Genomic DNA, 17,829 nt, shown 5'->3' on the forward strand with positions numbered 1-17,829 from the left:
CTCAGGGTTACCCTGAGAACCCCAAAACTTGCATGCTCTGAAGGGGTCTGGACATCCAGGTATGAACACAAAGCATACTAAGTGTGAAAGAATTTTAATATTATTTAGTATGTATAAAGTGAGAAGAGAAATAAAGTATCACAGTTTCCTCATAAAACACCCAAAGTTACTCATCCCCTTGGGGATAGGTGAATGTCCAGCCAAATAGAGTTGGCCAGAAGCAGGACCACAGAGGCCCAAAAGCTTGCCTTCTGTGGGGAACCACAAGAAAGGGACAAAAGGAGCAAGCAAGTCTGGGATGCATGGAGCAAAATCAAAGTACAAATCAAGATAATGGCTGCCATTGTCAGCCTCCCCTCTTGTCTCTTCCAAGTGCCTTTACATGTCTCTACTCCATGTGTCTCATTCCAAGTCCCCTAAGTCCCTTGTGCAAGTCCAAAGCCTAGAAGTAAGATGCCCCTTCTCCTTGTTTCTCTTCCTGCCTTCTGTGCTATGTAGCTTCACCTGGCCACTCAGCCGCACCCTTCATCAGATGAAGGAGGAAACACAGAAGCCACTTACTATTAAATGATTACCACCATAGGCTCAACTAACTCTTTTATGTTCTTGAGAGTAAATCCTAACAGTTCTCGTCACCAGAACATTATTTTTTTTTCTTTTTCTCTTTTTATTGTATATGTATGATGGCCATTAGGTACAGCTGTTGTTTTTGATACATGCATATATATATATAATAATTTGCTGAGTTATTTGTAAAAAAAAAAAGAGAGGATACCAACATTTAGAGTTTAATGTGAAAATAATATGAAGTACATACCCTAAATTAGAAAACATTACAACATTTCACATTACACCTATAATCATCCTAGTTGTATTTTTTGATAGTAAAAAGCACTGGAACAATCTTTGAATAAAGGATTTGTCTTTGACTTTATGCATTTCCTACAGTGTTTGGTATTTATATTTCATATCCATTTCCTCTTTCTTAATTTCAATAAATTGATTCAACCCTAAGAACACGTTTTTAAACTTAATGAACTGCATGAGGAGATGTTTGAAAACAACATTTTTAAAATTTTAAATCTTATTACCTATTCCTCTCAAATGAATATCCTAAATTCTAAAGCACTGGAAGCAATGAAACATCTTTGATGTAAATGAGCATGATCTAATAATTAACCCTAGGTTTGTTCAGCACTAAATGTGAAAGCAAAATGGATCCATATTAATGAGCAAGGAAATTCTAGACCTCATGGCTGTAAGGCATCAAGTTTTCTTTCTTAGTCAAGAGATGTACAATTATATCTAGTTTTATAAGGATGTTAGTTTTGAAGAAAACTTTGCTAAGTAACTTTTCAGGTTGAATAATCATGATAGTGTGACTTTCAAAATTCATACTAGAAATGATTTCTTATAATCTTTCTGTCCAATTGACAGAAAATCTGACATAATACATTAGACACAATACATTTATTCATGTGAGTTAGATGACTAGCTCCTAACCCCCACTGCCAATATCTGGTTTCAGAGCACATTGCTCACCATGGAGCAGCTATTAAACACTCTAGTGAAGCAACTACCGGGTCTAATAATCAAAGCAGATCATAATTCTCCTGTTGCTAATAAAGTGTGCTACAAAATAAGGATGTGAGAAATGTGTTTTCTCGTCTATTTTACTCCCTATGCTTAGAGTGGGGAACCTCAAGATGTCACCGCCATGCAGTAATTCAATTTCATTAAATATAGAATTGATTCAATTGTACAAATGTACAATTTGAGAAAAGAATGATATTTGTCTTTCTTATGTGACAAACATATATGTGTCAGCAGATATTTTGAACATATTTTTCTACCATGATCAAGAAATGTTCCTATCATCCAAGAGAAAATGTAGTTTTTATAATAACCCAAATGACATAGGAGTGAACATGTTTACATATAGATCTATATGTTACATGTAAAGTGTATATGTGTGCATGTATAGTGAAAAATTTCTTGGAAATGATAAGCCTACCATATATTTCCATACTTCTGGAGAATAAGAATTTATACAATGCGTTTCAAAGAAAACAAGTGGTAGACTAAAAATCAGTTAAAGCAAAAAAAATAATAATAATAAAACTTCCCAAGATTTTTTGTTGTATTTTATAACGTTTTTTTCTGAGTAGCTGCCCTCAAGAAAGACATTCAAAAAACTATGAAAGGTGTTAAGGTAACTATGGAGAAGATGAAAGTCACAAAGGTTAGCAGAGAAATACCTCACCTTATGCTGAAGCAGAATTCACTGTCTCATTACAGAGATAGTGCCTCCTGTGGAAGAGCAGGCAGATTTTTTGCTGCCCAGGATAATAAGAATAATTTCTCCCTCTGGAATAAAGTTAGAAAAGTTTACTTGGTAAAAGGTTTTGATTCCCTAGCTAAGAATCCCTTGCTATGATACAAACTCATTGTACGTGTAACATGTTACCCAGGAGGGACTTGTAGGGACAAGAAGTGTCAAACCTAAAGCTTATAAGCTAATAAAGACCTAGAATCTATGAAAGTGGAGAACTGACTTGTTAGGTACCAATAATATAACATCTCTGATACTTCATGGTCTTGCTACTTCCACGTAGAATTTATTTACTTTTGGTCATATAATTTTTCACTCCCCAACCAAACTGCTTACTTATAATAGTATACCTTTCTGTCCACCTTTTCATTCCTTCTATTCAGCACTTTCCACATGTAGTAAGTGGTAAGATTTTCCATGCCATCCATTTTACTCTTTAAGCACCTTCTGTCTTTGCTGACAGTTGCTCTAGACCAATGCACATTTACAATGTGCATTCTACTTGGGCTTTCATAGCATTCATTGCAAAGACTACATTTGGGTTAGAAGAGTTTCCTTCATGAACAGACACAGGATGGTTCCATGCTCTCTGAATGTGCCTGCAGACTCCCATCAAGAAACAAAATGGTCTGGATGGGAAGAGAAACCTCTGTCTTGGTAAGATTGTTAACTGTTCAGAGTGCAGTTCTGCAGATGGGCCATGTGACTTTTGGAGGGCTATATTGAAATTTGTGCCTTTCAGTATGACCAAGAAGGAACAAATGTGTAGAATATAAACACATGGTAGCAGCTATTAGAAGAAAGGTAATTTATTTTTTTATTTTATTACTATTTTTTTTTTTGTGGGACCCTCGCCGGCAGCCAGGGAATGAACCGGTGCTGCAGAGGCTGTGGGCAGCCTCACAGCCCAGCGCTCAAACTCTGCACCACCAGGGGTGTCCCCCGAAAGGTCATTTAATAATAGAAAATTCTTACATCGACCACACAGCTGACCACAAGAGTCACACACCATGCTACCTTTGAGGCATTCTAAAGCATTCTAAAGGCCATTGAGATGTCATCCCAAGGTGCTAGACGTACAGTGATAACAAGAGTATAATTCTGAGATTTCCTAATATTGGCTATCACAATATAAGAAAGAAATTTCAACTCAGAACACTGGCCTGTTGTCATTTAATATTCTGCACAGACACTGTAGAAAAGTTTTAACCATCATGTTTCTCAGTGTGGCATGATATTACATTTAGTCGATGTGTGAAATCTCTGTAGAACATAGATGGGAGAGAGAAGGCAATTTTATTTTGCCAAGTAATTCCTCTGAGCCATAGAAAGAAGCGCTAGTCATAAGTCTGAATAAAACCAGGGTGATGCCAATCAAAACATTCTTTGAAGTAATTTTATATGCTTAGATGGTTCTTTGGTTTTCTTCTGGTTTTACTTTACTGTGGTTCTGTCGTATTCCCCACAGGCAAGTGTTGGATGCTCTTAGGTTTTTGGAGCTTATTGATTTGAGGAAGACAAAACGAAAGTGAAGATGATACAGGAGAACAGAGAGTCACATCTGGGCCTTTCCACAAGATTGCCCTTGGAGTCTATGTTCTGTGACTAGAGTCAAAAAGCCTTAAATTAGGTTACATGGGTGATTTCCAAACTAGTACACAATAGGGGTGTTTTCACTTATTTAATTTGCTTTCCATTCTAGAACTTTAATAAGTTCCAACATGTTTGTCAATGGAATTAGTAAAAAAAAATCAATCAAAAAAAATCAATCACTCATCAATCAGGAAGGATAAAGGGAAACTTCTACAAGTCCAATAATTTTAACTTTTCCTTAGTGTTCAATTATTTAGATGCTTTTCTGAGTACATGTTCCCCTTAGCCAATGTAGGGATCCTCCAGCATGTGGTCCTAGCATATGAGGAAAGGATTTTGACCACAACACAAAGAATGAGTGAAGAGTTCCCTCTCAATTTAGGCTTGAGGACTCTGAAAACTTAACAACAGCATGAAGAATGCCCTTCTGAATTAGATGAATGAGGTGTCTGAAGAATTTTGCATCTGTAATTTCCCCTTCAAAAGTGACAGTTTTAATCAAGGTCATGACATTTCCTCCCAATGACACACAATTGATTCCTCATTTCTGTTTTGTTTTGAAAATGCAAAGCACGTATTCAGGGGCTAAATATCAATACAATGAAAAATGGAAAGATGTCAGAAAAAACTATTTGCAGCCAACCATGTGCCTGCTCCGGGAGCTAGTTACACAACTCAGCAAATACATGGCATGCACTTGTCTAGAGGAAGATGGACTGCAAATAAATGATTAAGCTTTTCTTCCTCACGAATGGGACATTTTCACATAGACTGCAATGCGTGTCATCACATACGGCAAAAGGATAAACAGGCATGGACCAGCTTGAAGAAAATTGATAGTGACTTGTACATCCTTATTCATAACCACTTCTTCCCAGATTAAGAAAGCTTCAAAAAGCAATTTCTGTTATAATCCTATAGAATTTTTCACCGATTTCCAAAATCACCAAAAGAAAACCCCACTGAAAACAAACTAAAAGCTACTGATTAGATACTAAGAGTTTTGCTTTGCTGCCTCAAATTATTTGCTCAACAGTCAAAGTAGACGGCATTTTAAGGGTGGTGAATGAGGAGGAGCATGTAGTTGACTGAAGATTAAAGATGGAAACTTATTTTCTTATTATTCTGTGCTAAGAACATCTGAATGGTTCTTTTCATTCTTAGGGGCAATTCTGCTTTCCATCAGTCAGAGGTGTCTATTTGCATTGACTTATATTGATGAAATGAGATTATTTGAGATATTAGATGGTCGACAACTTTGATTTATAATTAGAGACCAGAGAGTCTAGTGTAGAAATGAGACCTAAGCAAACATGTTTTTTTCCTATAAAAAAAATTGTTACGAGATGGGACCAGGAGTTACCACTCCCCCACCACAAAACAAAACAAAACACTGCAGTTTAGTGTGGAAAATGTGTCAGAGATCAGAAGCAGTATAATATAAGAAAGAAAATGTTGGGAGTACATCCTTTTGATGAATAACTAGTAGGCAATGACATGAAGAAAAAATTTGGAGAAATCTCTATTCAAAGCAAGACAACCAAATAGGATATTTTTCAAATCTTACTTAAATCTGGATATGCATGAGAGATTCACAAGATTTACTTTTTTTTTTAAATTCTTGCCTAAAGATGAAGATCTGTTTCCCATCTGAATTGTGTAAATATACAAAGTAATGGATCCTGTTGAATTTAACATCACAAGGGGTGAGAAGAGAGATGTGTTCCTACACCTCTGCAGGTACCTTTAGAAATACCAGGATGAAAAGTAAACTGAATAAGTCACTCAATGTGATTCAACATGGTCACTCACCAATTAGAAAAATATACTTGGTGAGTAGCAAGATTTTGTGCCTGGAGTACATCCTGTCCTTGGTAGTACCTGACTCTGTAAATCTTTGGGGAGGATACATAAAGGACATGAATTCATAATGTCAGAGGAAGACAACTCTTCATGGCTGAGAAGCCAATAGTCAGTTCAAAACCTGGTTTAAGTGCCTGTGACTTAGCTTAGTAGTAGAACTGGGAGTCAGCTAATCCTATGCTGCCTGTATGGCCACCATTTTTGTTACCTATGGTTCTGTATTCCTATACAAGGTCAGAACTGCCTGGTCAGTAAGTTATAGGAGCCCTGCTCTACAAGATGCCTTTCAAATCAATAAAGAGCAGAAAGCTTGATCACCCTGGGAAGGTTATGCATCACAAGGTATGATTGGGAATGCCTGGGGGATGCATTGACTGATAAATGACAAGGAACCCCAGAAATGGAACCATGGCTATATATAGGACTTGCTCTCAATTACAATACCTAGTCATCAAGAAAATGAGAAGTGCCTGCAGGGCAGACTCACATCCCTGATACTATAGATGATAGGGCACAATTTCTAGTTTCACTCCTCCCTTTTCTTTTTGTCCTCCTTCCCCTTACAACTGAAGCTGTATGATTATTCTATCAATAAAATGCCAGGTTCTTGCTCTTTGAGCAGCATCCTGCATCGTGTAACCTGGTCCATGACTTCCATTTGCCAGTGTTCCACAACTCCCATTTGGCAACACAGCACAGACCCACCAAGACTAAAGGCTGAGCAGAGGAATCTTCTGTTCCTAAGGTTTTTGCTGGCCAGGACACTCACACTGTGCTCTTTACCTCTCTGAGTGCTGAGTCTCTGTCCCGGAAGCCCACCCAGGGGAATGCATTCTGTTCAGCTTCCCCTATCTTGTGCATTCTGACATGTGAGTTAGATGACAGTGTGTTTTTCCAGTTCACTCAACTACTTTTTCTCCCTAAACCCTATCATGTGTTCACACCTTGCAGTCTTGGTGGTGGTGGGAGTGATTGTGTATGCGTGTGCAGCCCCTTTTGGCAAAGCAACTGTAGGACTAAACTGGCAAAAAACTACGCCAAACAAGTATCTGTTTCTGTCCCTCAGAATTTTGGTGGCTATTGTCCTGGAGGCTCAGTCTTGGTCTTGAAGCCAATTCACTCTGGTCTCTTTTTCTAAACTGTACCATCATGGAGACTCAGAGACACTTTCTTACAGATTCCTGGTGTGTCTGTGCTCATCTGTGTTACTCTAGTATTTTAATGAAAAAACACCCATACCCATTAAAGTGCTTTGCTATTCATATACTCTTCTAATTGCATTTCATGCATTTCATTTTATTTTATTTTAGATTTATTTATTTTTATACAAGAGCTAGGGTACAGGCCAGAGGCATGGGAGGGTGAGAGGATTCATCAGAGACAGAGCAGGGAACAGAATAGGCAGACTGACGAAATACAGTGCTGAGGGGAGCAGCGGGCGAGACAGGAGAGGTCTGTGGAACCATTTGTGTTTCTGGTTGGCCGGCTGGGATCAAACCCGCACTGCAGAGGCTGTGGGCAGCTTCACAGCAGGGCACTCAACTCGCTGCGCAACCAGGTAGGCCCTTACTATTTCCATTTTAGAGATGAGAAAAAGAGGTCACATAAAGTTTAAGAACTTTTTCTAAATTTACTCAACCATGGAGTGGTAAGGTTTGGTTTGAATTTAGATAGTCTGGTTCCTAACTTCCAGTTGCTGCTGTCTCCACTGTGCAATGCTGCTATGTACATTATTTTCTTTTTTAAAGTCAAATTTTAGTTTTATTGGAGCAAAACATGTTCTTTACTTTTTACAAGATTGAGTTGCTAAAATTCCTTGTTTTTTGCTTGTATTCTCCCATTCAGTCTTGGCCGCCAAAGCCAGACAGACAGAAAGCGCCAGGATACTTTTTTCTCGCATCTGTAAGTAGAAACCAACATTTTCCTTTTTTAACACAAATTTCAGCTTACTAAATACATCATTTAACACTTTTTCTACTTCATTTTGTAGCTCTTTTATATCACTTCATTCTTTTTTAAATGGCTGAATATTCTGCTAATATATGGGTGTACAAATTTACTTGACCAATTTCCTATTTAATTATAAATTTAGGTTAGTGTACTCATTTGCCACATATAAAATCTTATATGTCACATGTGTAAGATTTCAATTGGATGCATTCCTAGAAATGGAATCCCTGAGTTTAAAAATATCTGTACTATTAATTTTTATTGCCAGGTTTCTCTGGTAGTATTAATTTATATTCTACCCATTCTACCCGCAATGTGTGAGTGCCTGCTTCTGCCCTGCCGTGCCAACACAGTACAGCTTGTCATATGACTTTGTCAAGCTAAGAGGTGAAAACAATATCTCTTTGTGGTTTCAGTCTGAATTTTCATTTAAACATTTTCTTTTTCTTTGTCATGAACTGTTTGTGATTTTCTTATTGTCAGCCTTTTACTTATGCATTTGCAGAAAACTTTTTTAAGTGAGGGCCAACCCATCATTATGATATAAATTGAAATTATTCTTCCTCAGATTAGCCTTTGTTGTTTTACATTATTTATTTTGAATCATGGAGGAAATATTTTTATGTATTCATTTAATCAGTCATTTCTTTTAACAACTTTAAAGATTTATTTTATACTTAGGAGAGCTTTAGCTCTCTTGGAGTTAAAAAATCCACTTTTTTAATAATAATTTATGGTTGCACTAATTTCAACATTTATATCTTTGATCTAGCTGGAATTCCTTTCTAAATAAAAAGTAGAATTAGGATCTAACTTCTTTGTTTCTTTTATCAAACAGCTTTTTTTTTAGGTTTCCTTATCACAATTTTAAAAATAACACTGCTTTTCTATATTGATTTCATTATGTTTTATTTTTATGTTTGGTACACTGTTGTATTTTCTTTCTGTTCCCTTGGCTTGCATATTTATGTGTCAGTGAATAACTTAATCATCACTCTTTCACTCATTTTGATATCTAATAGGGCAAGTCACTTTTCATGAGTGCAGCAGTTAGTATTGCTAGCTAATATTTGCCACATGAATTTAAGAATTGTCCAGTAAAATAGGCACTCTGAATTAAGAACTCAACTGGAATATGTTTTCTAGGGTCATATTCTTGAACCAAATGCTTTTACTAATAGTTAAAATCCATAGGCACAGGACAAGAATGGGCAACAGAAAACCTGTGAATTTTCTGTCTCCACACTGCAAGGAGCTAGAAGTTTTTGGCTCCAGCTCTTCTTTCCTACCTTTTCCCTACCTGCAACAGGAGTCCTCTCCTCTTCAGAAAGCACTCCCATTTGCAGAAAGCACCTGGTCAGGTCCTTCATCTCCAGGTGGTCCAGATGTAATATATACTTTTCCCCAAACTGAACACTTTAAACATGAGCAATTTATTGAATGTTGATTATCAAAAAAAATTACTGGCAGTTTTTCGTGGTCACATGTTCAATATATATTCAGACAGAACTGACCTTTGCATGTCAGTATATGATGCATGATGGTGAGTATTTAAAGACAGTATGACTTTCCATTTGTTCAAGTTGTTTCTTTGCTTTCATATAGTAACCTTTTATGGCTTTTGTTTTTGAAGACCACAAAGATTTCTTACATTCTGCCCTAAATATTTAATGCATGTTGCTACAAATGAAATCATGGATTTTCTTTCATTGTATCTTTAAAGTGTCTGTTTTTGTAGATAAAAGATGGTGATTATGGTAGTGATTTCAATGTAATTTATTTTTCTTTTGTTTCTTCTTGATCTCTACTAAAGAATATTTCATGTTCTATTGATTGCTATTTTTTCCTGAGTTTTATTATCTTTGTTTTGCACTTTTCTATTGCAAATATACTTTACCAAGATTTTTAATTCTGGGGAAAATGTTTGATCACACTTTCCATAAGTTTTGTGGCAAGAATTTCTTTCTGCAGGATGTTCTTAGTTTGTCGTTTGCTTTTCCTTCATTGACTCATGTGCACATATGTGTGTGTGTGTTTGTGTATGTGTTATATTTTTATAAATTCTATTTTTTTCATTGAGAGATGTGATTTTACAAATTCCACAATGGTTACATATGTCCAAGTAATGTATTAAAAACTGATATTTTATGTTGAAGTAATATTACTCTTATTACTAAATATATGAAGTTTAAATATGGGGTAACTATTTACAAAATGGGACAGTGATTTTTTTTAAATATAATTCTTTCAACAATTAGTAATAGAGTGTCTAATATACTCCAAAGAGTAAGCAAGATGCAAGAAAAGTAAAAATTATTAGTACATTATAGTTTTTCTTAAAGCCTTTACAAGCTATTGGAAAAGAGACAAAATATGATACAAGTATAGAAAAGGAAATCACATAACACAACCTGAACAAAAAAGCAAGCCTTCCTAGAGGAGGTGAAATTGAAATGAATCTGAGAGAAGAAATAACAATTGACTGAACAAAGAATTGAGAAAACACTTTCCTGTCAAAAGAGGATTATGAGCAAAACACAAAGATGCAAGAAACATTACAATGTGGTAAATAAGTAGTTCCACGTTTGCAATGATACCCCTTTGAAAACCCTGACTGTTTTCTTTAGGAATAGTTTGGTGTGGGAGCATTTCTAAATTATCTTCTTCTGATTTGAATTTAAGCCATGCTCTTTATAAAGTCTTCTTTATGCTATTTTGTACCATTCTTAGTAATCAAAATAACAATAGTAACAATATACAAATAGCTTTATATGACTTTAAATTTAAATAATTTTAATAAGCTTTCACTTAATAATACATATTTTGTGGGGAATGTAAAAACACTTTGCTTGTACCCTCAAAAGGTAAAAATTTTTAAGTAAATATAAGGAAAATGACCCTCTTGCTGTCACTGCCAAACACTTGAATTCACCTGATTCTATTGCTTTTGGTATTTTTTGTTATTGAAGAAATACTTTGTGTAACAATTCCTTATATATTTATAGCTCATGGTTCGCTTTTCAAATGGAAAGGTATTCTTTAATATGAATATTTAATGTGCATTTCATTAATGCTTTTACCCATGACCTAATTTACTTTGCCATTTTAAAACACTTCATGTGCATTATTTTAATGTTTATTCTGCTTTTTTATTTATGAAAAAATATGCAATTCTTTAACTTTAATCCAATCAGTTAATAATCTTTCTTAATCGCCCTTTTGTTCTTGACTTTTTCGATCATTTAAGGAAAATCAAAGGTAATGGCATCACCTTTAAAAGTATTTTGCTATCTGCTATAGAAAAAAATATATAGATCAGTTTTTATGTTATTTTTTCGTAAAAATCTAAATGAATTTCTTTGTATATATACATTTGCTACTTTCAAGGTTTATAATGAAAAGTAAGCTGGAGAAAACACAAATTAGTGTTTGGATCTACCTGATTTCTGAATCTAATCTTATTTTAGGAAGCTCTTTGGGAGACTAAAGCTGTGAAAATCACACCTCTGTCTGACATGTGGATCAGAACCAAATTGACTCTCAATGTTTTCCAGCATTTACATATCGCTGTAAATAGACCAAATATCAGTGTGGTAGTTGCTGAAATAGATTAATTATTGTATGTCCGCACTAATCCCAGACTTCAAATGTAAGGTAGAATCTCCAAACTAAACTGGTGAATTAGGATAATGCATGAAGGTCTGAAGGAGAGAAATATTTTGACCCAAATATAGATGCCGGTTATCTATAGATCATCCAAAAGTATATAATTTCCCTGCGAGGAGATGTGCTGATGATGTCTTCATTTAACCGTAAGTTTCTGAGGGTCAGAAGAGTTAATTTATATTACAGCATTCCTTAACATGCGATGCAGAAATGTGAATGTTTAGCGGATCCAATGCCATGCTTTTGAGGAATTAACTAGCTATTCATTCAATCTTTAAGCATTATTGCAACAAGAATTACATTTGAATTTTTAAAATGATTACAAACTGGCTAAGGGCTGAGAATAAACCTGCATTTCGCTACCACTGCCATGGGAAAAGGAAACCCTTAATTACAATGCTTGTCTCTGAATAATATTTCAGTTGTAACAGCACATTTTTTCCAATTTTGCATGATAAGTGCATTAATATTTATTCATATTCTATGACCTTTACATAATTCTCCTGGGCACTATTTTCCAAACTATGATGTTTGCTCTTTTTTTCCCTGCTCTTTAATACTTATCATTTATGCACTTCTTGCTACTCCATATTTTATGAGAATGTTAGAATGATTATGGAATGAGTCAAAGTGAGACACTGGCTGTGACTCCTTTTCATCACTTTTAACTTATGGTGGTGGGTACACAATTTTATACACTTGTCAAAAAATCATCAAATTGAGTGATATCAGCAAAAATGGCAGATGGGATATTCAAAAAGTCCGACTCTCCATAAAAGCAATGAATAAGCTAGCAAAAACTATCAGAATTAAGTTTTTTGAACGTTGGAAATTAACCAAAAGCCTTCAGTAGCCAGGGAAATAATTATGAAGGGAAAGAAAGCTGTATCTGGGAAAGATACCTTTGTTTACATTTTAACTTACCCTGGTCACATGACTTGCCCAATTTCTTGGTAAACTGATACTAAAATTGCAAGGTATGCCAAATTAAAAAAAAAGAAAGAAAAAGAACAAAACTGAAATACGTACGCTTTGTGATTTCAAAATTTACTGTCAATCTTCTGAAACTAAAACAGAGTGGTATTGATATAAGGATAGACATATATACCGATAAAATAAAACTAAGAGTCCGTAAGTAAATCCACATATCTCTGTCAAATTGATTTTTGAAAGGATGCCAAAGTCATTCAATAGAAAATAATAGTCTTTTTAACTAATGGTGTTTGCACTATTGTATTTCCATTTTCACAAGAATGAATTTGGACACCTACATCAATACCATATACAAAAGTTAACTGAAAATATATCAATAACTTTAATGTGAGAGCTAAAACTATACAATTTTTTGAAAGACATAGGTGAAAATCCTCATGACTTTGGATTAGGAAACACTGTCTTAAATATGACACTATTGTCAAAGGTAAAAGATCAATTAATTTCATCAAGATTAAAAATTTAGTGCATTGAAGAATACTATCAAGAACATGAAAATGATCTACAGAATAGGAGAAAGTATTTGCCAATAATATAACTGACAGAAGTCCAGAATACCAAATGTCCTTAAACTCGGTAACACAAATGTAAACAACCCAATTAAAAATGTACATAGGATTGAATCAATATTTATACAAAGAACATATAGAAATGGCCTATTAGAAAGATATTCAAAACCATTTTTCATTATTGCACAATGTATGCATTTTCATCTTGGTTATAGTCCCCATACAATTCCCACCCCCCACCTTGTTTTGATCCTACTTCTCTATCCCTCCCCCCATAGTGTGTCTCTGGTTTATAGTTGCTTGTTGATTTGATATACATTGTGCAAAAAGTGAAAAATGATGTAAAATATATATAAAACTAAAATAATAATAATAAATAAATGTACAATTTATGATAAAAAAGAATAGTTAACCTTTACAAAATCAAAAAAAAAGAAAGATATTCTAAACCATTCATTATTGGGGAAAGGCAGATCAAAAGCACACTGAGATTTCTCTTCATACATACTAGGATGATTATTCTCAAACAAAATGGAAAATGGCAGATGTTGGCAAAATTGTGAAGAAACTGCCTTACACAATTCTGGTTTTAGTGTAAAATAGTGTGGCAGCTGTAGAAAACAGCTCGTGTTTCCTCAGATATGTAGAATTAAATGAAATATAGAATTTCTATATGATCCAGCAATTCTCAATTCTCCAACTCTAATATAATATTTACATATATGTCCCACAACTATTTTATATTTATTTATTTATCCCCAAGATAAATAAAACTGTCCATATAAAAATGTGTACACAAGTGTTCAAAGAAGCACATTCACAGTAGTGAAAAGGTAGAAACGCCCACATATCCTTTGGGTTATGAATGGTTAAGCAAAATGTGATAATATGGTAGACTATTATTCATCCATAAAGATGAACAAAGCATTGATACATACTACTATACAACTGAACTTCAAAATAAACCAGGTACATCATGTATTATATCATTCCATTTATGTGAAATGCCTGAAATAGGTCAATCATACAAAGTAAATTAGTAGCTGCCAGGGACTGGAGAAGGAGTGAGCAGAAACCTATTGCTTAATCAGTATAAAGTTTCCCTTTGAATGATAAAAATGCTTTGAAATTAAGTAGTGGTAATGGTTGTACATATAGTGAATATAACAAAACCACTGTCTTGTTCACATTAAAATGGTTAAATTGGTAAATTTTATGTATGAGAATTTTACCTCAATTTTAAACGTTATCAAATTGTGGGCTTAAAGTTTATGACTTTTTATTGTAAATCATACATAAATGGAGCTAATGAAATCAATATTATGAAACAAAAGTAAAAATATGAAATGCTTAAAACTATATTAACAGAAAAATGCTTTTTTAAATATAGAATAAGGGTTTTTCCTTGTATATTTAGCGTACATATTTTATAATAGGAAATGTAAGATAAATATGTATTTTTCCATACTATTTCCAAAAGATATTTCAAAAAACATTTGATTCATTATTTTTTTAAAGATTTATTTATTTATGCATACAAGAGCTGGGGTACTGGCCAGCGGTGTGTGGGGGGGGTTGAGAGAATTCACCAGAGACAGAGTTGGGGACAGAATAGGCAGATTGACTGAAGTACACTGCTGAGGGGAGCAGCAAGTGAGACAGGAAAGGTGTGCTGTGCCATGTGGGTTTTTCCCTGGCCGGCTGGGGATCGAACTTGTGCCTTAGAGGCTGCTAATTGCTTCATAGTGTGGTGCTTAATCCCTTGCGCCACCAGGGAGGCCCTGATTCATTATTTTAAATAAAATTAATAATTTCTATCTTTTATTTTTCACGGTGTAAAATTAAGTTTTCCCCTACTTTAAAATTACTACCTTGCAGCATTCTGTTAAATAGCAATACAGGCTGTTCCAGACTCCTAATCTTATATATTGCTCCTGGAATCAATTACCTGTTTTTTATCTAAAATTTTTTAACTGAGAAGGACCTAGTTTGTCCATTATAGTGTCTTGATAATCTTCCTGGAAATTCAGGAAAACAAATATACTGAAAGACTTGCATTGGATGTCATAGTTGAAATCAGAAGCATGGCATCACTATCTTTTCTTAAATTATTTTTATTATATAGTCTGAATTATTTAAAACTCAAATTAATTTGTTAACTCCTCCACTTGCAGACTGTCTAAAAGGGATTAAGCCATGGCTGAAATTATGGTAATGCATGTACATTACACAATAAAAAAAAAATCAACAGAACAAGAAACAATATCATAGGGGTTGATACATTTGAAGATAAGACTCTAACAGTGAATATTGCCTTAGAAGATTTTCTAGATGGTATAGAATCTGGTCATCCTAGAAAACAAGAAATAATTAGATTATTAAATTTGTTTAGATTAATTTATGATTAAAACATAACCATATTTATTTTTTGCAATACTGAACAACAGGAGTCTGATGATAAAACAACAAAATTGTTGTGAGCCAGACATTTTCCCCAAAGTCAAGAGAATTAGACTAAGGTCAGAAAAACACCATATAAAAAATGCTAACTTGATTTTACTTTTTTTTTTCTTTTTTCCCTTTTTTTGTATTATGTTTGATATGTTTGGCTTAAAAATTTCTAATCATTACTTAAAATACATGGCTTATGCAAATTCTAGCATTGAAGAGGTTTGCTTAGAGCTTGAGTAATTTAAGACCAACTCGTATTACTCTATATAATTAGCACGATCTGAGAAATAATTATGCAAATTCAAGGAATTTATTTAAAACTTAAAATAATAAAGAAAATGATATTTTCCTATATGAAAGTAAAATTTACTGTACTATGGTGTTTTGTTTGGATTTAGAGAAAATAGCATTTTCTGACAAAGAAGAAAAACCAAGTTCTTTAGCAGTGTCTGTATTTGATGCAACTAGAGTAGAATAATAACAGGACCAAAATCCCAGAACTTGAAGAATGCACTGCAAATGGGTCACTACTTACATTGAATAATCCTCATTTAATTGTCCATCAGTCAAAGTTTTCTTCAATTACATTACCCTTCTTATCCACATTATCCTCTCATTCTCTCTCCTTTCTTATTGGGTGAAAAGTGTCTTTTTGACCTACCACCAATAAAAATATGCAGAATTTCATAGGGTGAATGGTAAACCCTTTTGCATGAAGGTGATATTGATGAATCTATTTTAAAATATATCTCTTCCCAGAGGTCTATGCATTTTTATTAGGTAGCAGAAGATCTACAAAGGTGACACTTGTATAGGTGACATCTCCAACATTTCAGGTAGATGCTTTTAGGTTAAAGGATGTTTCCAGGACCCCTAAGATTTTACCACCTGGGTGTACACCTGCTCTCGCCACCTGCAAGCTTACCCCTGTGTCTATTTGATGCTCAAATCTTCCATCACCACCTGGAATCCCATCTCTAGCAAAGCTCTGTAATTGAAAACATTCTCATTCTGTATTTCTGTTTTGATTCTCAAAATAAATGGAGGATTTGAGAAGGTCGTTGTTCAGGGACAGGGTGGTGTGGAATGTATTTTTTGTTTTGAGCTGTATCTTTCTACTCCACAAGGACTTGCGGGTGCAAGATCTGCAGGAAGACATATTGCCACTTCTGAGCTCTAGCAGCGATGTGGCAGATGCTGCAGGCCACTTTCCATTGGTGTCTAGAACTTGGCAGTGCCAACAGAAACACACAGCAGGGATATATTGATGGGCAAAAGAAGCAACTGCCCTTGTCACAGGTAGGAAGAGTTTGCTCTTCATTTGGAGGAAAGTAGGGCAGAGTGTTGATACAGTGAAAGTCATATTATTCTCTTTGAGCAGCAATCACTAGGGATGCTTTGTCCTTCCCATAGAGAGGACAGGTTTTTATGTTCTTTAGCATAATATAGTCAGGAGAACATCGCCTTAACTAGTATCAACTATTGGTGGTTTTCCCATGAGAAAGATACTAATTTCATATTTGGAAACAAAATTACAAAGGGGAAGATCTCAGTTTTAGAATGACAGTAATGTGAACAAAGTAGATGGAAGTGGAGACTCAATGAAAGCTGTAGTCCTGTGAGGGTCGGTGGAGCAACTGGTGAATTAGTTAGCACTCAAGAACATAGTTATAGGGTTGACAGTTTGGGTAACTGAAGACAGGGAACAGACTGGCCTTGAAATTGGGAATCTAAAATTATGTCAGAGGCAAGAATATTCCAAAACAAAAACAAATATATCTGACTAGAAGTTTTATTTAAATCTGAATAGTTAATTCAGTGATAATTCTTTCAAAGTGCAATTGAAAAGCCAGAGAATTTAAAGGACAGGTGGAGAGAAAAACAGCTGAGGCAGCTGACAGAACTTTAAAGGAAAGTCGTTTTTTATATCTACAAGTAAGTTATTTGTGATTGTGTTAGTCCTAGTCTGAAAATGGTTAGCCATTGCCCTTGGTTTTGTCTGTGACCCTGCTGCTGAATGTGACCTACTACCCAATGGCTCAGTAGCCAAAAAAACACATGACCAACTTTCAGGAAAAAAACCACTTTAATACAAGGTCAGTTGACAGGAAACTATACTGAAGGCAAGATTCTCAAATCAGTCACCCTGAGGATGGGACTTGAGTTTTTATGGGGGTAAAGAGAATATATATATAAATGCAAGGACAGAGGATCTAATTAGGTACTTTCTGCTATATCATGGTATAACTTCAATTTGGGTCAAGAACCACAACAGACTGAGCACCCCCGGCTTCTGAATATTGTCCATGTTACCATGAGTCAGGCATCCTAGTTGTATCTTCCACGGCTATTTTTGGTAAGGGCAATGAGATGTCACCTCAAATGCTTCTGGCCCACACTTTGAAACACAGCTTGTCAACTTATGAAAAATCAAGTTTTTTTCTTTTCCTTGTCTAAAATGCTTAGTGGTAT

Source organism: Talpa europaea, assembly GCF_964194135.1.
Source record: "Talpa europaea genome assembly, chromosome: 3".
Lineage (NCBI taxonomy): Eukaryota > Metazoa > Chordata > Mammalia > Eulipotyphla > Talpidae > Talpa > Talpa europaea.